This window comes from Neodiprion lecontei, chromosome 5, assembly GCF_021901455.1.
Source record: "Neodiprion lecontei isolate iyNeoLeco1 chromosome 5, iyNeoLeco1.1, whole genome shotgun sequence".
NCBI lineage: Eukaryota > Metazoa > Arthropoda > Insecta > Hymenoptera > Diprionidae > Neodiprion > Neodiprion lecontei.
The window spans coordinates 34211912-34237111 of NC_060264.1; the positions used below are offsets into that span (position 1 = coordinate 34211912).

Here is a 25200-nt window from a genome sequence, read left to right on the forward strand (position 1 = left end):
ATCGTTGGTTGGTTTGTGAAAAAAATTCACGTTTTGACACCTTCACCAGTAGCAAAAAGAAACGCGAAGTACTCTCATGTGTTCCGGTAGCCATCGACGATTCCGACATACCCTGCAGCACACTTATTCCGTCCTACGCTTAACTAAGCAGACAATAATAATGCTTAGGCGTGGTTCAGGCTGAAACGAAGCCGGTATCTGAACGTTCGATTCGCCCACGCAACTCGCTTCGGTCAGCAAAATTTATATCAGCTGGACATTGAATACGTACTGGTTCGCGAATATATTACATCAAGACCGTTGCGTCGTTATCCAGCTCTTTAGATATGCCGGAATTTAGTTATTGATAGAGAGGAAGTGATGGCGATACTCCGTGATTCTCTTCCTCACTCGTGTCCTGCCGTGCCTGACCAGACTGATGCTCAGTGTCGTCGAACGCCAACTCGTAAACGCAATTCACGTACCAGCCGTGAGCGAACGAAAGAAAGACTGGACATTGAATCACTAATTGCAAGGCCGAGTGTACCCAGCTTTTTCAGCTTCCGGCATCGCGCGTGAATATCATAACGCGCTGAGGTGAGTACAAGTGAGGTTGGATGATGCAGGTACTCGATGATGTTCGGGATCAAGTAAAGCCTCGTCGTAGTTGTTGGTTGAAAAACTGACGAAGAACTGAGGGAGAAATGAAATTGAGAAGCAGAAAGGGTAACGCGAGATACACAAACGAGTCATAATTAAAATGTGAGAATTTGTCCGGGACATGCGGCTAGAAGCCAATACACACACCTCGTCCTACACGCTCGGCTCGAGCTCTTGTCGGCGGGAAAGACAAAAGGAATAGTGACGCGGTGTGAATTACATTCCAGACACGGCCTAAACGCGTTCCCAACGTCTCGTTCGGCCGTCACGGCGTTCGCCAACACGTCGTCGTGACTGGTTTTTGTCGGTGCAATCTTCGCGGTGGCCGGACGCGGCCCTCTTCTCCATCGTCTCGTTCAGTCCGGTCGCTCCGGCTTTGATCCTGTGGCGTCGGGTCGGAGCAGTCCAGCAAAACAAAAGCTGCTGGTCCACGTCCTCGGGCGTCCTCAGCTCGTTTAGTGGCGCGTTTAGTAGACCGTTTATCAGTGGTCGCCCGGAGAAGAGCTGTCCCTCCTCGCTTCGAGCCCTGCAGGACATCTTGCAGACTGATCGCACTGACAGCCGCGATTCGTTGTTCCCTGTCCAGCCTAGCTTCCGCGTTTACAAGCTCCAGTACTCGTGGTCTTGCGCCAGATCATCTCGGAGTGAAGCTGGTGGAGCTTCCGAGGGTAAGAAGAAGCGCACCTGCGTACCCTGAGGAGGTGCTTCTTATCAGGATCTCCCCGCTCCTACGAGCGATTCTTTATTCCATCGCACAAAAAGCCGGATTCGGTTGTGGAACTCGGTGCGTGTGGTTTTCAGCGTTGGTGGCCGGTCGGTATCAACCCGGCGAGTCCGACTGAAAGGTGCTACTGGTTGGAGAAAGAGAAAGAGACCGAGGAAACGTACCCTACCACCGTGACACGGAGGCGATTTATCGAAAAATGCCAATCAATGCATGGACCCTATTTCAATTCGGTGATTATCTGATCGGAGCGCTCCTATCTTTCGACGGACGAAGAACTACCGGTGGATGGATCCGCGCCAACTGGAGCTAGTGACAAATGATCTGATTCAACAAATCCTTACTCGAAATTCCGTGCTACCTGCACTACTCGTCCAGCTTGTCGCTGCCGGAATAATGACGATGTTTTCTACATCGTTACGGAGACAATACTGAACAGGTATTCGGACGCACTGTATGAATATATTCGACTGCAGCTGCATCGGCGATGACATTCTACTGCGGGAACCGATGTTTCGATCCTTTCACATTCACGGTTGACAGTCTAATATGTTATCAGTTCGGAAATACAGTCCGATGACAAGATATTTTGTTAGCACAAGTGCAGATGGTCAAATGTACTGATCTCGCAATATTTCATGTACCCAGAAATTACAAAACATCAAATTTAATCATGTAGTCCAAGTCCAGAACATGAGAACCTCGATTGTGACAAAGTTAAGAACCTTTTGTGCCGCCGCGGAAAGAACGTCGACCTGTGGGAACAGAAAAGGTTGAAATTAGTACGGAATGTGTCGGGGAAGACTTTTGGGAAATCGGCTGGATGCGGTTGGCATATCGAGAATCGGTGGCACCATCTTGGAATTCCTCCGGTCGAGACTCGTTAACGAGTAGACGGTGGGTGCGATTCCCTCCGAAAATGCGGCCCAAGTCGAAGGACTCGAGGCTGCCCGCAGGGCGCATAAAGAGTTCGCAAAAGGGACTCGTTGCGCGAATTGGTACGGTGAGATTGCTAGGAGATAGAATATACTTAATTATATTGGATTTACCTAATTGGCAAGCAGGGCTATCGCAGCGGTTATCTTTAGCCACGTCTCTATCTGCAAACTCCGACCCGGTACTCGGAGCTCTTTCACTTGAGCTAGTTTAGCCCGGTTTGCGATGTCGACAAAGCTGCAGTCGATGAACCAAAGGCATAATACACTGATTAGGGTCTAATGGATATTATTGGAACTGTAGGTCAATAAAGTACGTCACATTACTTTTTCCGTTAACGTTCCGTACAATCGGACTTGTCATATCCATATGGGTCCAAGATTGGATCCTTATTTTATTCTTCGTTTCTTTTATTTCTGGCAGTGTAAGCAAGTGTATACATCGTTCTAAGGAGGACCCTTACTCGGGTCGAAACGTTGACGGAAAAAAATGATGTGACGTACTTCATTGACCTACAATTCCAATATTCATTACTTCGGTATATTAGCGATGTCAATACTTGAATATTCTTCGTGATAAACCGATTGCAGTCACCGCAGGCTGACGCCGGATCATGAAATGGGTGAAAAAAAGGTCGCTGAAGGATATCCGGAAGACGCTGGGAGTGGCAAAGCGACTCCTGCAGACTGAGGAGGAGCTGATTTAATTTCGCGACTAGGCGAGAGTCACACTCGAGTTGTCGATGGCTGCGTTGCATTCTCCGGTTCAGTCTCACAGCTTCGGGTGCGAGCTTTGCTGGTACCTGAACGCGACGGATTTGATTTGATCCCCGACGAGGCGAGTGCAGGGACTGAAATTGATACCGGAATCGCGCCGAGTCTGGCACGACGTAGCTTTATTGTTTTCTGCCTGGCGCCCTATGCGCCCCAACAGATGCAGTACCAGCAGATGAATGCAGACGCGTGGGCGAAGAGAGATGAAAGAGTGGGCCACGTATCGAGTGGCGAATATTTGTAGTTCGCAGTTTGAGGTTTAATCATTTCGAGGAGTGGATCATCATGGAGGACGAAGGGCCCGGTGCATACACAGCGGTTTAATATCAGCAGCCGAACCGAGTTGCGTTCCTCTCTCGTCAAGAAATAAATATGTATTGCACTGCGCGGCGAGTTTACTTAATTGGGACAGAAGCCAAAGACTCTGAGTGTTGCACGAGAAGAGTTATTATTCTCGAAAGATCCCTTCCTCGTAATTGAAGCTTCCGATCGATTCATGAGAATATTCTTTCCTTCAATAATTACGCGCCCTTCGCGGAAGCCTCTCTTTTCACCCCTTTTCGCGGGCTTGGGATTATAATCGTTGACGGATTTTCACCGCGATAGAAAAAACACGGCAACACGGCAGGCTTGAATGAAAAGCACGCTTTCACTTAGCCCCGGGATCTCTCGATGGTCAATTCCTGTACCCAGCAACCTATTTCGGTTCGTCGAGTGTATCATTTCTCACCTGGCACTCCTGTCGATCAGTTTAATTACACCGGGTGGATTCCCGGTCTCAGGAGGGCGACTAATCGCTTGCTATAATTAATCGTACGCCGCCTGATCGGCATCGGTCAAGGCTGCCCAGTCACCACGTGGAAATTGTCTGCTGCAGCTTCGGACGAGGGAAATGTCCCGAAAGAGAAAAACTGCTAATTCCGAACGGAATTTATCGCATATATATATATATATATATATGTATTCTGCCAATTTCTAAACGTGCAGGGTATCGTTTCTCTGGATTCATTCGCGGGTTATCGCACCCGTATAAATCAGTAACTCCCACCGATAGATAATACAAACTCCGTTTCAGTCGAACGACTTGGTATATATATATATATATATATATGTACACATATATATGTACATATAACATCGCCCTCGAATAGCGCCATGAAGCAATTGTTGCCACAATGAATAATGCCTCTAATTTCAACATAATCCAAATAATCTCGCGAGATGGAGGGTGCGTAAATTTTTAATGGAAAAAAAATCCAGATTACATTCTCGCGGTTTGTTTTTTTTTTTTCTTTTTTGTTTTTCCACCTTTTCTCATTATTTATAATCTACCTAATCCGAATATCTGAATATAGACTTGTATTATATCGTATTTTAACGAAATTAATCAACTTTTCCAAATATCCGCCTACGCTGTCTCCTCTACCATTGGTATTAATTTGTTTCTTGATTTTAAATCGTTACCGACGTAACCACTTAATTTCTGCACTTCCGATGATACGTATAAATTATTCAAGAGGCAAGGTAATTAATTCGGCAGTGTTTCCAGTGTTAGAGGAATGAGAATTAGTAGGAGGGGTGACTATGAATTGGTGGAATTAATTTGTAGGACGAATGTAGTTCCTCGTAACCCGTAACCGCCGGGGATACGGTATACACGGAAATAATAAGAGGACGAAGGTACGGTTTCGGGCCTTGAGAAAATCTAACTGCAGCTCTATTGGCCCCCGACTCGCGAGGGAGTTAATTACAGTCGAACGGAGAGGACGGAGATTACGAAGTGAGGAGGGACGGGAGGAAGCCCGGAGAACCTAAGATAAATGATGTCGTATAACCCTTTCTTTGGCGCGGTTGCTTCGCCCACAGACCGGAGCTGATCCGACAAGCCGAAATCAGATTGAAGATTAACCCATCCCAGCAGCTCTGATGCCGAGGAGATGCCAAAAGTCGCTCCTCGCTGCCGCTGCTGCTGCTGCTGCTGCAGCGGATCCGTTATTTCTTAATCTTTATACCCTAACCGAGAAAAGCTTTTCTACAAAATTCTCATCGCCGAGCGATATTCGATTAGCAGCTCCTTTCTTCCTCCCCCTATGCCGCTTCAATCATTCACTTTCCTCCGCTAAAGACTAACCGACTAACTGACTGACGCACTGACGCATTGACTGACTTACGGCACCGATACCATCTCACTAATGATTGGACACGAAACTCCCACACGGTTTAACCACACGAAAATCCCGCTGCAACGGCGATGCTGATGCTGCGGCACTGATCCCCCTCTAATTCTCGACAAGCATATCTCGCCCCGTACAAGGTGGGGCACCGACGATTAGGTATTTCTCTTTTTATCCTCTTTCTTATTTCTTCCTCCGTATCTCGTTCTTGTTCTCCTAACTCAAATTCGTCTACGATCATCGTTTTTGTATCTACAACTTCTGGGCGGGGACTCGATCGAATTTACGATCACAGTACCCTAAGTAACATTTTCGTGAATTAGACCACACGGGAACTCTAATTTCAATAACTCGACGTGAAATTTTTACCTCAATACCTCAACGAGTTCAACTGATCGTGCATGATCTATACCTCAATATCGTCTTTATTGAACTTTGTTTCAAGAAAAACTTTAATCAAAATCTCAGACTCATATCTCAAGTATTCCAGGTTCTGACCAAAATGCTTCAAACTTTCTCATTTTAATGGGTTACGTAAAATTTTCAAGACTTCGCAATTACACGTTTTTCTTCCGTTCAATGTGTGGAGTGGTGACGTAACGAATGTAAAATTTTAAGTGTCGTGAATGCGAATACACATTTTTAAATCTGGCGCCATTTCTCTGTGGCTGTAAGTTGACAATTGATTGACCGACAGACCACGAAGATAGGAGCCCAAGATTTATAATAAATTTTTTCATATTTATTCCGAAATATTTCTAGTCGTGGAAGCAACGAACTTCGTTAATGGTCATATATTTAGAACATACATCTTTATTATTATCTACACCTTTCAATACCTGCATTACGAATACAGCTTACGTATTTGTATTTGAGAATTACGCTTGTATTCAAGCTGATTCCCGAAGGAGATAGATAGCCGCAAACCTAGATCATACAATGTTTACGTTTCGTCCCTCGACTCCAGTGTCAACTCAGAATCGGTGAACTTCGGATGTCGCGTAATTCTCGTTCGTCCCAAGTGTGAAATTCATCACAGATAAGAAGTTTCCTTGTTCAACTGACTTGTATCCATTTTTTATCGATAAAAAATTGATCGGACAAACAATGTGTGCTTCGTCAAGTCAAGTTTCTCTTCGAATCGAAACAAAAATGTCGTTACAGCAACATTTGGTAAACTTAAAACAATTTTTCTTTCCCTGACTGCGTAGTTACAAATTATTTTGCGATTCGTGGAGTAAGTTTCAACCTCAGTGCTTGTTTAGTGGGTGCAATTCACATCTCGAAGACAATTCAGCACGGATGTAAGGATATTTTGATCACCGTGCTACTCTGAAGGTAATCGGTTTGTACAAATGATTATTTTTCATCGTATGTTGACATTTTTTTTAAACGTGGAACTGATTACGTGGCGACACAAGCTATAACTATGTTTAAACATCATGAATTTATCAGGCACTTGAAGTAAAAAAATTAAGAAAAAAATGTCCGTTCTCGTCTTTTCAATTAACAGCACTTGTTCGCTGGATATGAAAATAATTCTCTCATCAGGCTTTAGCGGGCAAATTCCACCGCCGCAATCCTCTCTCTCTACAAAATTTCTCCGTTCGCATGGATTTCTTACACATTGTGCTGGTTGATGGCTTCCGTATTTCCGTAAGTGAACAAAGGCTCGCCCCTTTCTCTCTGCATACAGGGTGACTCGTTTCAACAAAGAACTCGTGTTGTCTTATGGGAACTTAAAAGTATACTTGACGTCAGTGATTCTAATCTCTTAGATAAGTTGTTTACTTTCGCAATGCAGAATCAGCACCACGGCCGGCCGACTGCGCAACGGAATAAATTTTTGTAAACATGACGTAACCCACGACTGTCGAATCTAACCGAAAAATACATGAATGACGATCATGGCTTATGTGGTATTTACAAATATGGAATCTGCTTCACGAATTTTGTGTTTTTAGGTTAGATTCGATAGTCACGAGTTATGTTATCTTTGCAAATATGGAACCTATTTCGCAAATTTTCTGTTTTTGAGTTAGATTTTGACGATCCCGATTCAAGATACGTTGAAAAATTTTACGCCTGTTTCGCGAATTTTGTATTTTTAGGTGAGGTTAGACGATTACAGGTTATATTATGTTTATAAATATGAAGCCTGTTTCGCGACCGGCCGGTGGTGGCGTTGCGGACTGACTCTGCATTACCAACGTAACTGACTTGTCCAAGAAATCAGCCGTCACAGAATCACTGACATCAAGTGTTCATGGGTAAAATCATATCGATGACTCTAAGATTTCAGCCGTGAATTCGCTCCCCGTTGTCAAACATCGATCGCTACAAAGACGGGAAATTTTCTTTCGCTGCTTCCGCAAGCGATCGAACGAATTGCACACCCTGTACACTCCGCGTACAGGCTCGTAATTAATATTTCTTCCTCGCACTGTGTCGAGAGAACGAAGGCGAGGAGGGTGAACGCTGACTTCGGTCACGTGTAAAGCTCCGCCTGGGAAGCACGTGTCACTGCTCCGCCTTCCACGTGCAGCAAGAGCCATGCCATTTGTCGTTGGTTGTCATCATCCGTAACAGCAGCCAAAGCGGAGCCCTAGCGCTTCTGTTTTAACCCCGGCCCAAGTTGCGCTCCGGTTCAGTTCCATTGTGTACTCGACATTATATAACACATATATCGAACGGACTCTAAGGAGCGCGTATTAACAACCGGAATTGATTTAGCTACGCTCCCGGCGCTTTGGTGCTAGGCACTTATTATAAATAACATTGCTGCAGCTAGGCTAGCGCAATAAGTAGCGTGAAAAATTCGATTCACCTCCTCCTCCCATGGAATTAAGAACACGCTTGGTAAGCGGGGCTGGAAGTTTACGTCATGGCTCAGAAGCTCTGTAAAATATTGCGTGAATTTAGAAACAAAATTCGTTATTTATATGGATTGTGGAGCTGGTTACATTCGGAATAAAAATTCTCATCGATTTTTTTTTTTTTTTTTTTGAACAACAAAATTCTATTCGTATATGAATCTCTTGAATAATTCACTCGACGTATAATGAAAGCAAGTGAATTTTATTTTATTCTATCGATATCCCGTTCAACTCAATGAATTTTTGATTTTAAGGAAGCAATTTTTTTATAATAGCTGATTCGTATTAAAACAGATCTCTTTTCTCGGTGCGGCGAGACAAAAATGAATAATTTTTTATTCGTTTTGTGTCTACGAAAAAATTGAATATCAAAATACGATCAAATTTATGTATTCACATCAAGCTACAATTATATTCGAAATTTTTTTTTACAAGAGTTTAAGAGTTATCGATTTTTTATTCAAAATTGATATCGAATGATATAAAAATGATTCCAATAAGAAAAAATATATATATATATAATTTCACCAGGACACTTTTTCTCATCGTGCTAATATATTTTTAAATAATCCATTTTTGGAAAGATTTAACCGATTTTGATTTTGATCAAGATATAATAACATAATCTCGAATTGACTGTAAGTAAAAAAAAAATGTGTTCGATTGACTTGGTAAAAAACAATATTGCCAAGAAAAAAATAATCCATTATTCAAGGAGACAATTCAACGTACAATCTATTAGATTTTACACCATTTTAACACGATTCAGAAAACAAAAATGAAAATCTTCTATTTTGGGAAAGATCACCATAGCCTAGGAATCAATTTTTTTCGATAAATACCCAATGAGCGACTATATCTCGTGATCAAATGAACTAAGAGCCTTGATTATAACAACTCTTCGATTATCTTCTTACTTACAAACAGTGTATTTTGTAAACAAAAGAGAAAAAAAGCAATAGAAAATCTTTATATGGTACAGACTTAAAAAAACTAAAATATGTAGGAAAATATGGAGTTAAAAATTATAACTATCGTTGAATAAAACACGCTTTATTTTTGTCAAATTATAATTTGTCAAATTATGAAAAAATCAAGTGTGCCTTACTCTACAATAATTGTTGTTTTTTACTCCATATTTTTTGCACAAGTCTATGTTATATGTATGTACATATTTTGTAATTTGTGAATACATATTTAATCCGGGCCCTAATAATATATATATATATATATATACTGCGTATACCCTTTTATAAACTTTCCGAGAATAAACATCGTCAGGATGACTGCTCAGTGTAAACGAAACGAAGTATCACTAAAACCGTTCATGACACTATAAAATTTCGGTACTACTACTTATGTTCCATAAGCCGTCATGCCGCACTGAATTCGTCTCACCAATTAATTCCTCGAGTCAAGCGAGGGGGGGGGGGGGGGGAGGGATCCAAGGGGAGGAAATAATGCGGGATGATATTTGTTACCGTCGGATAATTGGAACTAATACCGTTTGAAACCTGTTACGGGGAGAACAAGCCACCGGTTTCCGTTTCTAATCCTGGTGCAGCAACGAACCGCATCGTTCTTTGGATTTCCGACTCGACTCCGACTCGACTCACGAAGTGAGATCAGCACGGAGTCAAGATCGGCTTTGATCTCATTCCCAGTGTCGCGCTGATCGTGAGGCGCCGGTAAAAAGTCGGATTTTTCGGTGACGAGGCTGAACCGACTCTCGACCTTTCGGAAGTACTTAAATAAAAAAAAATAAAAACGAATAAAAAACAAAAAAAAGGAAACGTTCAACTTTCGCAAGCTTTGAAATTACATTACCGAGATTGAATCGCTCCACCTCCTGTTAGACAAGCGATTCGAGGTGAGGGTCGAAAGTAAAAGGTCCCCCTTCCTGATGACGATCATGAAGAGAGGCAACTCGAGTTCCCAGATAGCCGTCGATGTCTGTCACCGATGATCAGAGATTTGCTGGGAAATACTTTTAACCGTCCTTTTTCGTTCTCCGCAAAATCGATTGACCGATAAATCGACGGGGATCAATCGGTCAAATCGGAAATCGGCTTTATTTACATGCTCACGCAAAATCTCGTCTCTCTTTTTTATTGTTATTTCTTTCACTTTATCCATTTGGTCTCCCCGCTGTACTTTACTTTAGTTTTAACTTTCCGTTTCTCTGTTTTCGGAGAAAAAAGGAAGTTATCGTAATTAGCCCGAAAATTATAAGATGAGTTTTCACTAGATCTCGATGTTTCAAGATCAATTTTTTGTCCGGGTATATCTCGAGAACGAGTTATCGGATTTCAATGATTTTGGTCTCAATCGACGTGGCTTTTCCAAACTTAGAACCGATTAGATTTTGGTTTAGATCGGTTCAGTACTTTTTCAATTATTTCAATAACAACATTCCAAAAAATCAAATAAAATTGATGTCATTTTGAGAAGGGATGATTGAATTTCAATGAAAATTGGTACCGTGGGACACAAAAAATGGTCACTGATTACGAATCTAAGGTCAGACTTCAAAAATTTGTAATGGTGAATCCCTTATAATGGTTCAAAATAAAAAAAAATCATTATATTTTCACGTAATACGATATCCGAGAACTTTGAAATCGTCAATCACGAATCTGAATTTTTAGTTCTAAATTCAAATTGGATATTATTCTTTTTTCTCTCTATAAACTTGGAACTTCTAGTGAAACAATTAATGTAATTTACCTATTTCTTGTCTCACTTTCTTTATATCTTTACTTTCTTTATTTAATCTTATTTGTCCTGTCTCACTTGTTTCATTTTCTTTATTTTCATTTGTTTCATTCCTGTCTGCCTATAAATTTCGCCCACATCGCTGTGGATATGACAAATATTTATCTATCTATCTATTTGTACGTACCTACGTTTTTCAAAAAATGTAACACCGTACAGTGTTGAAAATTTCTGTGTGGAACTTCCTAAAATATATTGAAAGTTTTATCCGAATTCGAAACAGCGAATATTAAGTATACACAATTAAGTAAATTCAAATTACTTTTTTGTGTTTTTCCTATAAATTTTAATGAAATCAAAATTGTATCGTAAGCTTAAAACAAATACGCAATAATTTACCATTTTGCACAGCGAATGTGTTGTGAATTCACAATAATTTTTAACCATAGGGGGATGAAAAATTTATAAGTAAAAATTAGTCACGCGGCTTTCGCTGCTCGAGCTCCGGATGTTCGAGTCGCCCACGTGTTCCAATTAACCTATCTCCACAGGTCGGGGGATTCGCTTATTACGATTTCCATTCCACCAGCCAATATTCTCGGGCGGATATCTGCATTATAATTCCGTCGCGATCAGAGAGTCGACGAGGAGAGGAATCCCCGCCGCGTTGCCCTCGTTTCACGTTTGATCGGCAGAGTAGATTGAAAACACGCCGTTCGAGCGGGCTCGAGTCCTGCAGCGTAAGGTCATTATCAGGATTTCCGCTAATTAGTCTCTCTCTCTTTGGCAAGCTGCCGCGAATCCGCGGAACAGCCGGCGAACCTCCGCCGAGAGGAAAGCCCTCTTTTCTCGTTTGATCAAAACATTGACACAGCGAGATCGCGTCAGGCCGTGTAATCAGATGAAAATCGAAGCCGAAATCACAAGCGACTTCAGCCTCACGCCGTAACGATTCGGTCGCCTCAAAGAACAAGTGGTTCATTTTTGCGAACTGATGGGCCGTGTGAAACGTTTTTCTTTTTTTTCCAAATTTCCTTATTTGGGTGAATCGAAGACTGCTGGACCGAACCAATCCAACACCTGATCAACTGTTACTTATGAAAAAACGTGACGATTGAAACGATAATCATAAAAATCCGACGATCCGTTTTCGAGATATTGGTAATTGGATTTTGGTCTTTGCTGATAAATGTACTTCTTTTCTTTTTTTTTTTTTTTTGTTACGTCACGTGAGAAAATAATTCGCTTCACCAGGATGGAGAAAAATTTTTGTCGACAGTTGTAGAATTTTGTGAGTTCAACTAATAGGCTTCTTAAAATTAAAAATCTATTCAACTATACTGGAAAAATCTTAGATATTGCAGTAAGATTCTATTTATCCTTAAGATTTTGTAGCCCTACGAATTATTTTTTTATCGTGCTCAATAAGTGGAAAGCAATACCAAACCGATAAAGTCTAAGATCTGATGAATTCCAAGTCAAGATAAGAACTGTTTCAATTGATACTCAAATCCTCAAGATCCGTTTATTCGTTTTCGAGATACCTTCCAACAAAAAACTGGTTTAAAAAATGATTTACCAGTCGAGTCTCAACATTTCATTTTCGGAGTAGGCATATGTACAAATGGCTTCCCTTCTTCTTTTGTTTTTTCTCTGAAAACAAAGGAGTGGAAAATTGAAAAAGTCGAAGTGGACGTGAAAAAGAAGAAAGAAAAAAGCAAACGAAAAATCTCAGGGGTAGTTTTCCCCTGCAAAATCAAACAAGCAATCAACGAAAAAGCGCTCGAATGCACTTGTTCCGACATCTGAGTCTACGATTTCGGTTGAATCCTAACGACGAGCACTTCGAGGGTCGAAGGGCGCTACTTGAGATTGATTTCCCACCATCCATCCCTGCGGATTCGCGATCACGTATATTACACGGTGTATACATATAACACGAAAAACCAGCCTTCATGGGTAGCAGCCGGACTTGTTTCGTACTTCGACATCTGTAGTACTCACATACTGCGCTCATATTAAACAGGAATGGAGTCCAGAGGGTAAACATCCCGCTGCCCGTTCGAATCCGTCATGTGAGGGGCACAGGATCAGGAGATGGATTAAGAGATAAGGAGGCGTATCAGGACCAATCAATTACGGAGTCGAGGGCCCCTCGGGTTCGGCTCCCGCAGGCCCAAAATTCACCCCTGCTTTAGGCGAGCTCAGCCTGAACCGTAATTTTCATCTTATCCGGAAAATGGTCGCCGCAGCAACAACCGAGGCACTGCAACCACCGCGAATCATCAAACCCGGGAGATTTCATCCCCTACTAACGCACGTCAACTCACCCTGCAGCCCTGCGGAGACGTATGTGCGATTTATCTGGAAACTATGCTCAGAGCCATGGGGGCGAAGTGTGTTAGACACTGTATACATGCTGCTTAAGCTTCGAGGGTGGATCGCGTTTGCTTAACTGATAAATAGCCCGCTTTTCTGGGGATCGTGCCGTTTCAACGAAATCACCTTTCGACTTTTCACGTTTTACTGCACGCTGAAATTTTCGAGGGGTCGTTTACGAAAGGAAGTCATGAATTCGACAGCTGGGAAGCAGATTGTGAATCGAAGGAACTGAAATGACTTGTATTCTCTTCGAAATTGCGAGAAATCAATCGACGTTGAACTGAAAAGTCGAAAATAAGGGTAGGAAGTCAATCGTTTACTCAAGAAAGCCATGAATTCGGCAGCTGGGAAGCAAATTGTAAATCGAATCAACTGAAATGACTTGAATTCTTTTCAAAATCGCGAAAAATTAATCGACGTTGAACTGAAAAGTCGAAAAAGGGCTGGGAATTCGTTAGAAATCAACGATAATACCGAAAACATATCGAAGAGCACATTATTTTACTAGCAGAAAGTAACAGAAATCATTCGACATCAGTGTTAACGAATTGAAATCGTTCATATGATTTCCAAGTGAATGACATTTCGAAATTGTCTCTTCACCAGGGTTTTTCTCGCACGCAAGTCTTCGATGAGGAGCTGAATTTTCGGAGCGGGAATTGAAAACAAATCATGCAGTTTAGATTGACAATTTAACTAAAATTTATATTTCTTCCGGTATGATTTTCACGGGTTCCTCTTCACCTCTTCATACTTTAACAATTATTCTAAACCAGACGACGAAAACACGTCTAATTGTGAATTATACTGATAATCATAAATGAGCTTATCGAGAAATGGAAGATACCATATTTTTTTTTTATGCTGGTGATTCGCGAAACTGTTAGAATGCAACCATTCCATATAACAATGATATCAATTCGTGAAAAAAAAATTTCATTGTTATTCCAACCGTCAGGTAATCTATTCATATAATGTATGTACGTATACCTAATATTCATTGTCAATTGTACGAAAGTGAGTAATAGCGATACAAGAGTAGATTATCCTCTCGTGTAGCGTCGGTTTTCGTTTCACTTATCAACATCATCATCGCATCAGGTTCGCGTGCGGATTAATTTGTACTCTGAAAACGTAATCGGACCAATTGAGCAAATCCGTGCCGTTGTACGTATACACTCTCACACATGATGAATGTGCATGCGTATTGTGCAATACACTTGTTCGCGATGACAGAAAGTATATATGATCAAATAAAGAGAAAGAAAAAAAAAAAGCAGAATCGCGTGCTGGAGATCAGGAGTAGTGCGCCGCCTAGCTTTGTTAGTAGAACGAAGTCGAACGGAATCCGGGCGATAAGGTGGAGTCGAGGGAAACAGCTCGTTATTAATTGCAACGCGTGTTTCTCATCGCAGTTTACTTTGCGCCTACTTAACGGTAGAGGTACGTACATATGGTATGCACACACGATTAAATCGAACCAGAGCCAGCCAAAGAAGCGTTGCCGTAGAGATATGCAGCGTGTTAAATAATAAATTGTAACACTTTCACATGTAGTTAATTATTTTTTCCTGTTTTTATCGAACACTTCATCTGATTTCTGTTTTACCAAGAGAACGGTGAAACTTGGCAGTCGAGTTACCGACTGCGCATGCGCAGTATAATTTTCTTCCGCTACTCAGGGGAGCCAACTTGTTCGAAACAAGTGACGAGACGTTAAACCATCCAGCCGCGAGTGGCGAATTGTTACGATGACTCGTAGCAGTCGTCAGTCAAGAATAAAAATTCCTGCTTTTATCCTTCGCTTCGTCTGATTTTTGTTTTACCGAGGGAATGATGAAACTTTGCAGCCGAGTTACCGACTGCGCATGCGCAATATAATTTTCTTCTGCTAGACAGGGGAGCCAATTTATCGAAACAAGTCACGAGACGTCAAACCTTCCAGCCTCGATTGGCGAATTGTTACAACGAGTCGTAGTAATCGTCAGTTGAGAATAAAAGTTTCCCAAGCGGTTGTGAATCACTACATCGATTATTCGAGATTAGCTTAACCTAAAAAATATCGCATCACTTATATAAACTCCACACGCAGAGTTTGACAGTCGAAAGTTGGGGTGGCCAGCCTGTACGAAAAGATGATAAAGCTCGCGCACGCGCGTTAGGAAGCTCAATCTGCTAAGTTGCGCCGTTTGCACTCGCTATAAGGGTTGGCAAGTCCCTGCGACCCTACCGCGTACGGTTTCGTGACGAACAGCTGTCTGAGACTCGGGTAAAGTTGACGGGGTTATAGGGGGAAACTTTGATTATACACGCGATGAGGAAAACTGATTATGTCTGTTTATTTCCGGCGAAACCTCGTTTTTGGTTTGGGTGTATACATTACATATTAGTTATTGTTGTGTGCACGATTTTACTCTGAACAATATCAACCCCCCACATCATAATTAACCCGAAATCTCAGTTTCCAGATATTCTGAATCACGAAACCTTGCTTCGTTGTGTATAATGTTTCCAGCAATTAGAGAAATAATTATACCATTGAACCAATTTTCCTGACCCCGTTTTGGTACAACTATACCAACGGAATTTGGTAAGTTTTAATTCGTTTCCGGATATCTTTCATCTAGCGCGTTTCGGGTTTCAGATAGAAATCATTCTCCCTCAAGCAAAAACGTGTGTAACGATGTATAAACGCCGAGTGAAAACAGGAAAGACAAGGCTAAATTGTGCGTCATGGTATACAGTCAAGCCTCCGCTGCAACCGCCGGGGGATCAAGTGGGCAAATTAGTTCGTCATCGTCTAAAATTTTGTTTCCTTCCCTTTTTTTCTTCTCCTTCAACACCTTTTTGCGGCTTCACGTCCGGTAAAAAGCGGCGGTTTAAGAGATCCGAGTGATTATTACTTGTCGCGTAAGTAGGTAACCATGTTTATGGCTGTGCGCACTGGTTTCTAAACGACGGTTCCTTTTCTTTTTTTTTTTTTCTAATTTGTGTCGCACACGCCCGGAATTCTTTTTACTATTAAATCTCCGCATCTTTTTCTTCCTCTTCTTCTTCTTCTTCTATTTGTTTTTCTTACGTCTCTGTCTCTCACTCTTCCATGTACTTAACGGTTAATTCTATTCACGGGACCAAGTTTTGTGTCGTTCTTTTTACAGTTCTTGCGCCAACCTCGCGACTACACATGTTAGACTCGTTGACGTTAAAAGGCGAATGATCATTTTTTCTCTCTTTCGACCTTTTTCTTTTATTCCTCCATTGAATTTGAGTGCTCAAAAGTTTCTCGATAAATTTCACATTTTTTTATTCCGCGGACTTCCTTCTTACATCGCTCTACCGCCATGTTTTCAATGGTTTCTTTCAATTCGCCTTCTCCGAGGATACCGGGGTAATAAATTACACTTTCGTACTCATCGATTACGGGGCACCGATTGTATTCAAGCAATTCGTCTCCGTCGATTTTCTCCAAAGTATATAATAATTATTACAAACTATAAAAATCATGATTTTCTTTCCTGTTAATTTCATAATCTTGTCCTCCTTTTCTTCCACTAGTTACACAGGCCTGCGATGCTCCCCCCCCCCCCCCCCCCCCCCACACAAAACTGAGTCTCAATTTCGGTAGGTATTAGGTACGAATGTGTGAAAAAAACTATTTAAAAAATGCTGTCACGTAAATTTTCTAAGAATTTTTTTTTTTCTGTTTTCTTTAGTACTACTAGAGTTGACTTCGAATTTTTGTGTTAAATATATGTATTAATGGTAGTGGTGATCTTTAAATATTCATCTACTCTCACTAGTTGTTGTTTATGGTGATTTTAAGCATATCTAGAGCTACGTCAGTACCAGAGATAAAGATTGAACAGGAGTTTTGAAGAAAGTAAAAAAAGAATATCACAAGTCTTTTTGATTTATTTAGTATCTCAAGTCTTGTTTAAAACTAAGGCTGTTCATTTTGTACCTAAACATTCAGTTTTATATTCATTATGTTTATTTCTTTACAGTTATTTTTCAAAAATCTGTAAATATGCGTATCTTGCATAAAAATGAATCTCGATCTGCTGTAAAAAACTAGAGCTATATTTTAATTCAACGTACCTAAATAGCTAAAACAAAACGCATTGTTACTTACGGGGGAAATTAAGAGTTATATTTCGCAGGCCTGTGTTATCAGTGATAAAAATGGATTCACAATGAAATGCAGTATTTTGAGATATTAACTGTAATCATAATTGTTAATACTGAATATTTCGTGCCCTTTAATTTTTCAATTGAATAAGGCGTTGAAATAATTTAATATAATAGTTACCAGATTAGTTACTATAAAATATAGTATTATAAAATAACAATAACGCAGACTAGATTTTCCAGTCACAGGAACAAGACTGTATCTCATCTTCGGTTATGGTAAAAAATGAAAATAGTTGCGGGTACCGTATGGTAATCACGAGTGGAAGTCCTCTATGCGGACATAATGGTAAAGAGCTTCAGTTTACCGAACGTCACGTCGTCGGTGAATATTAGCACCTGCAGAAGTGGGTATTGCGTGACACGTAGCTCGAGGCTGCCATTGGAGCTGAAAGGATAAAAGGAAAAAACAAGTAAAAAAGAAATCAAGCAGAAGGATAAAAGCTGAATTGACCCGACAAAGCCTTCGAAAAGCGTCGCGGAGAGTTCGCTTGGAAGGCGAGGAATCCTTATTCTGTTCGAATACGTGCAATTGTCGCGGAAGAGAGTCGCAGGCTTTCGTCGCGAGTACGCCTCTTATATTCTTATTCGGTTCATTACCTTCGGTTCAGATTTAATTTATGCACACACAGGTCGGCTCTATAGATACATATATAACTGTCCGGTAATTCCTCAACCGAATGAATAGCTTCGAGTTTGGAATAAGTATGAGTATTTGCATAAATTTGCCCGTGGCGCAAACTCTAATGGATCCCGGAAATACTGACTACACGTTTCTCAAAACGGTACGTCATGTGTTATTATAACTCGAATGATTGTCCACAAACAGCGGTCTCGAATACTTGTCCGTAAAGAAATGAAACGGGGACAGGAGAACAAAGGGTCCGTATTGTAAACAGTTGACGATTTGGTTTAAGATGAAAAGTCGATCCTTGTAACAAATCTTTCTTCCGTCGCTTGGATATTTACCTAATTCTTATTGACAATTATACAAAAATGCAAAAGTAAATAAATAAGCAAATAAATACATAAGCTCACCTGAAATCAATGCTTCGTTTCAAAATACGTACATTCAAAATCCATTCAAAATCCATATCGTCGGGTGATTAGTTTTGAATTTATTTATAAACGGATTGAATTATTATTCTTTGATGTCGAACAAATTGTACGAATGTGGTATGTTACTAATAGGTTAGGTTACTGATTACTTGACTATTCCGGTAAAATTGTTTTCTATTTTTCTTTTTAGTTATTTGAGACTGGGACAGTTTTTTGATAAAAAGTGTTTGAATTCAATTCGATTTGTTATTCCAAACTTGAGATTCTTAGTTTTTCAGTTTTAACGCTTTTCCGACTTAATGGGAATGAAAATAATCAATTTAGAATGTAAAATCGAAGCACCCCTAATTGATTGAAAACATCATCGAGCTGCTCGTCGAACGAATCGACGATAATAAATAGGAGTAAAAGGATCAATTACTAGATGAGTTTTCGCAGCACGTGCCAAGGTGATTCAGAATCGGTTGCACGAATTTGTCACGGCGCAGTGTGTATATGGGGAAATGGCACTTGGGACGGAATTTTATGGGTATTACGAACTCCCAGCAGCAAGCTTTCGGCGAGAGATCACGCGGTCGAACGCCGTGAACGATGGATGGATTGTTGTGTCGGGGCAAAGAAAAGCCCCATAAAAATGAACGCCTGAGCACCCCGCAACCCCGAAACCCCGCCGCTTCGCCGAGGGTTGTGCGAATTGAAAGCAGACATTGATGGGGATTACACGCGTAGAGCAGCATTGTCCCGTGGCCGGAGGGTCGCAGCCCGCTTTACGGACACCGTAACCGGTCCTCCCTCCTCCTGCCCCGGTTCCTGGGCCCGATTCGGGGTGTAAGGAAGCCCCTCGCCACCCTCGGGATCCCGGCATCCCACTTCCGCGGCACTTCTCGCCTCGGTAGAAACGCCACTTCGCGTACATCCACTTGCTGTATTTCAAGCGAAACGAATAATCAATAATTTGCCCAACGCCCACGTTTCTCAGCTACATCCTTACTTACCGCACTTCTTAACCTCTCTTGCTTTTTCCCTCTCATTTTAAGAGGTGACTTTTCAACTTCCCGCTTCTACGTTTTCAGAGGAAATAGGAAGTTAATCGACACGAAAATTACAAATCGTGTTGTCACCCGATCTCGATGTTTCGCGGCATAGAGAAACTCACCTACGATTATTTAACAAATTCACGTCTGTATGTGCACGGTTGGGAAAAAAATTTTCCCAGCAAGTTCACTAGAATTTTTGGGACGATTTAATTATCATTCTATAATGTATCACCAGGTGAAAGAAAAAGTACAAAGTACAAATTAAATGCTTGTGTGACAGTTTAAATTTTAAATTTAAAATAATTTGTGTCGTGTTTACTAACAGAAATGTAACAAATAACACAAACATAAAGTAGAACTGCTGGATTCAACTTTTTTCTCTGACCATATCTCTGAAACGAGTTACCGGATTTTGATGACTTTTGTCTCAATCTGCGCAGCTTTTCCGAACTTAGAAATAAATGTATTTTGGCTTTGATCGCTTCGGTACTTTTAGAATTACATGAATAACAAGATTCCAAAAAAAAAAAACATAAAAGTGATATCTTGAGAATGAATGAACGGATTCAATTGGAAATTGGTACTAACGGGTTTTTTGGATCGCTGTTCACGAATTTTAAGTCAGATTTGCAAAATTTCAATATACCGTGTTCAACATACTGAAAAAAAAACTAAAAGCAATTGGAGTGTCATGAAAATTCCTTAAAAAAGTCCTAATTTTTTTGTTTAGTTTTGAGTTTCAGCTTCACTTTTCAGCAGTAGCTCATCTAGTCCTAGATTATTAGTGTCTTTCCGTGCAATTTCTGTTCTCCTCCTCTGGTTTGGCAGATCTGTATTGTAACCGTACAAAAAATGCTCATTATTATTTTACTTTATTTTATCTTGCTTTGTCACACCTATTTTTCTGTTTTTCCCCCCTCTTTCTTGATCTCTACATTTTCTTTCTGGTTTGTGATCCTAAATTTTTTCCCAAAACTTTCTCTTCCTTTGTGTTGTAACTTGGTTGAATAATTTATGCTTAAACTATTACACATCACACTTAAGTGTAAGATTAAAAATACAAAAGAAAAAATGCAATTCGTAAAGCTTCGCCATTGTCCGATAAGTTTTGTCACACCTGCGTGCGCCGTACGATCGAAAATTCTCGAGTGGATCTTTTGGGACAACATTTGCCATTACGAAAGGGAAGCGGTGTATATATGTATATGTATAATCTAACCGAATGAAAGGCGATCGTCACGTGCCCGCGCATGCGCTGCTGCGAAAATCAGCGACCCCATCTGCCCGTCGACAGTTGTCGACTCTTTGTCGATTTCCCTTCGCGATAATAACGAGATTTTTCCCTCTCTCTCTCTCTCTCTCTCTCTCTCTCTCTCTCTCTCTCTCTCTCTCTCTCTCTCTCTCTCTCTCGATGAAATTTCGTCAAAATTTCAACCCTTTCCATTCGTTCGTTTATTTAATATAGAAAGAAAACGGAAGAGTTTGCTTGGTCGGTAAAGATAGGAGTACTACATGACCTTAAACTCCAAGTATTATATTAGTATTCCGGGCACAAAGGGTCCGGACATTGAGGCAGGTCGGTTCTCTCGTCGCTGAGGCTTGGGAGGAAGAAAATAAGAGGAAAATTGTGAAGAGGAAGTACGTGTCGACGCCGAATACTCGCCACCTCTCTAAACGCGGAATTGTGACCCGAACGTTTTACGGGGGTCAGCGGGAATTGATTATTGGCTCGGGGCGTAATTTATATTTTATATCACACAAATGATTTACATTATTCAACGTTCGTTCGTCCGCAGCTCTGCGCCCTTTCCTCCTTTCGCCGTGTATAGACTCGCAAACAAAATGGAGAGGAGAAAAAAAAAAAGAACAACTCTTCGCAGTTATACGCGCTCTGGTACAACGCCCTCTGCAATTTCACCCCGTGGCGGGAAAAATAAACACTGTTAATTGCCTCGGACACATTCTTCGCAAACATACGGTGTACGTTGAACAAGCTACACTTTGACTAATCGATTCGATACTTCGATCAGGTGTTGCGCGTTGATAGACGTACGTAATTTTTGTGTTTTTCTTTTACCAATTTCACGGTTTTGAAATTGTAAAAATATGGATCAGCAGCCGCAAAGACTACTGCAAATTTATTTTTCACCAGATCGAATGATGCAGGTTTTTGCGAATTTTTCAGCTATCTTATGCCACATTGATTTCGCTATTATTTTCAATTTCACAGTTCCTGAACAAAGAATCTGCAATTATTTTGATGACTTTGGTCATCCTTCAACGCTCGATGTTTCGGCCTAATTTTGAATAGCTGCTGTTTGTAGACTAAGAACAAGTTATGAGTTTACACCTTTACTTCGAACTTTGAAATTTGAAAAATAGTTATGACATCTCCAGCAGGTACTAGAATTCTCGTTAAGCTCACACTTCTCACGTCATTATGACGTCGTCCATTAAGTGAAACAAAAAAACCGGATGTTTCCATGTTTGACACACTCGTAGTTATCGTCTGAACTAAAAACTCTAATGTCGTCACGGTGCTTTTTTGTTTCACTGCCTTCTATGTAACTATTTTAATACGTCTTCAATTTATAATTCGTAAAATCTATTTTGGACACAAATCATCTTACTTCTCACAAGGATAGCGTATGCGCATCAAATTTTGTGAAAATCGTGCAAACAGTATCGAAATTATCGCGTGACGTATCTTGAAAAGAATCATGTCGAGTGAAAATATGTATAAAATTGAACAATTTCAAATTTCAGTGTTGACAATAACTAGTAGAACCCACATTCTTCAGCCGTATAATCGTCGATTATTTCCGAATCTTCCTATATTGATAGCAATTATTAAAAGCTATCTTGAAAATCTAGTGGGAAAGGATGACTACCCCCTTGAAAATTATTCCGCTCAAAGTATTGCATTAATTTCACTTTTACCATTGGATGTCACATTATGATTTCATTTAAGATGAAAACCGATTACACGATACCGATAATTACACAGCTGAAGGTGCATCACCTGCACGGTTTTAAGAATAGCCCCAATTTTCGGATCGGAATAAAACCACAGGGACGAACTATAAGCGTGAAATGAATGAGAGGGGGGGGGGGAGGGGGTGAAAGAAGCAGGGCTGCAGCGCCAAAGGGAGAAGGGCATTGCGGATCCATTCGTGGATTACATCCTCAGTAGGTATTCGGCGAAATCCCCCTTCATGCATTTAGGGAGGATACTAATACCGGGTACCTAAGCCACTAATCCTCGACAGAGAGAGGCAGATCAGCAGGCCGTGAGCTGGCTGCGGGGTGTCGTCGGGTGCCGTGGCGATGCGTTGCACCGAATGACGCTGACAAGGACGAGGATGAGAAACGGACCATTGAGCCCGAACGTGTAATCTGTCGAGAGGCGAACCATTAGCCACCTAAAGAAGTCTCCCGGCAAAGCGGTACGCGAACATATATCATTTTCAAAACTAACCCCCCTTTCCTACCCCCTCCCCCCCGCCCCGCCGTGCTTAGGCGGGTTACACGCGACCCTCGCCGCGACTAGAACTACTCTCTGTACGGTATTAGTACAAATGTAATCTTACTCAAGCATATGCTTCTCACTGTCAGACGCGACGCGGAGGGGGGATGATAGATAGTGATAGACCGACGGATGATGGGAGTATCAGAAGCGAGAGAGGATAGAGAGAAAAAATTTCAATTTCAAAAATGATTCTTCTTAACTGCACCTATGCATCAGTTGATCCTTAATACCGTACGTTTCCATGTGGTTATATAGGGTATGTTGAAAGTTGTTGTACTGTTACCCGTTTTCAATTCGACCATCTGGTTCACCGGAATTGAGAGAAGCAATTTGTGACGTTGACTTATAACAACAAGCTTCGTAGTCTCTCGTGCACGCAGGATTCGAGAAAGATAATCCTTGGGCACGCACTTTACGTGGGTGCACAGTTGGCGTCACGTTGTCGTTGCCGTCCAGCCGGGACTGAAGCCATAATTGAATCCTAGACAAACGACGATTACACAAGACGGAAGTTGCACTGACGTTGAAGTGCTTTGTTACCGCGGCAGAGTTCGGTTGTTATGATTCTTGGAAGCTGGAGGAAAGATGGAAGTCAGGAGCGCCGATGCCAAATTTTGGTTTCACTATTTTGGAGTAGTGCTAGAAAGTACAAAGCATGTATTTTACAGATACGAAATATTTTCTTGGTACAGAGATCCGAAGCCGACTCTTTTCTGTTGAGAAGCAAGAGTTTCGCCCCCCTCCCTCCTCCCCCGTCTCTAAATATACAAGGTTTTAAATCAACGAATATACCCTGACCGAATCGAGCATAAATATCGCTGAGAGTAGAGAAAAGAGAGTCGTCGCGAGGGGTAAGGAAGAGGGACTTTTTACTTGAATTATAGAACCCTTGGAGATGGTTCACCGTGCCGCCGCGGCACCACGGAAACGATGATTTATTGATAAAAGCGCGTACATAGCAACCGGTAGGCATACCCTCGTGGGGTTTCTATTCCTTAATAGATTTCGACGAGTAGAGTTCAATTCCGTATCTCGTTCCCTTCGCCTCTTATACATCTCTTAATAATTCCTCCAGCTCGCCCTGTCGAGTTTCGGATTTCTCGAGGCGGAATCTGGGAAACCGTTTGGTAACGCGACACCAGACACGTGTCCATCCTCTCACGGTGTTCGGCTCGGCCTTACATCAAGCTAAACGGAGCATTTTTCTGCCCCCCAGATTCTAAACGCCCAAACGAATTTTCGCCACATCGAAATGAGGGATGATAAGCATCAGCCAATGTATGCAGTATAAAGTATCATGGAAGTCGTTTCGCATTGTGACAGTGTCGCCGGAGAGAATTAATTGGAAGCAGATATAGTGGGATTCCGTATCTGTGCCTGGATGCAGCGCGTGCTAAACAGTCGCCGGGAACCACCGATAGGCGGGCGTGACGTCACGCGATAGTAAACCAATTGCGAAACGTTTGCCTGCCACGTCAATTATTGCCGGGGTTGGGTACTTACTCACACTCGTATTACAAACGCGGCTAATCGTACGGCTCCAGCGACGTCGATGTGGGCATGGAATGTCAGCGTTTCTCCTTGAGCAACCACCCAGGTAGCTCATGCCGTGAGTCACCCTGGGTATCTGGACGGCCATCCTCTGCTGGGTTGCAGGGCTGGAACCGTCTTTCTCTACCGGCGGGTAAGCAAACTCTGTGGTTTCAACCCCGACGACGAGGATCAGGAAGTGGCAAAGAGAAAAGTGCCTCTACACGGTCTGCGAGAGACAGCTTCGCCACCCTGACCATACCTCAGGGTCAACACAGCTGTCTGGAAACCCTCTAAACTGCGTCCATTGTTGTGATTGCTAATGTATCCATCATCATCGTCCCAGTCACTGCTACTCGGCGCAGCTATTATTACTATTGTGTCGAGTGGGCGTCGGAGGCTGTGTATTAATTCTATCGGGATATTCGCGTGACTCAGACGTCGTGTCGTGGGTCTGCGTTATGCGTTGTTACGCTGGAGTATGCCTACCTTGCGAAATGATTGTACAACGGCATGCCTTTAACCAGGTAGTCCGTAAGTCAGTTTCCTGAGGTCGCATATGACGTGGATTTGCACACGCGTGCAGGTTTGTGGAAAACCACGATGAACCATAAACTCCAGGAATTTAACAGCGCGTG

The 25200-nt window shown here is 41.7% G+C and overlaps 1 protein-coding gene across 2 annotated transcripts in view; it reads left to right on the top strand.

Annotated features, from left to right (window-relative positions):
* LOC107218562 (ephrin-A5) overlaps positions 1-25200 on the top strand; it is a 440911-nt gene that overhangs the window by 288278 nt on the left and 127433 nt on the right. The gene's annotated exons all lie outside the window — the stretch shown is intronic.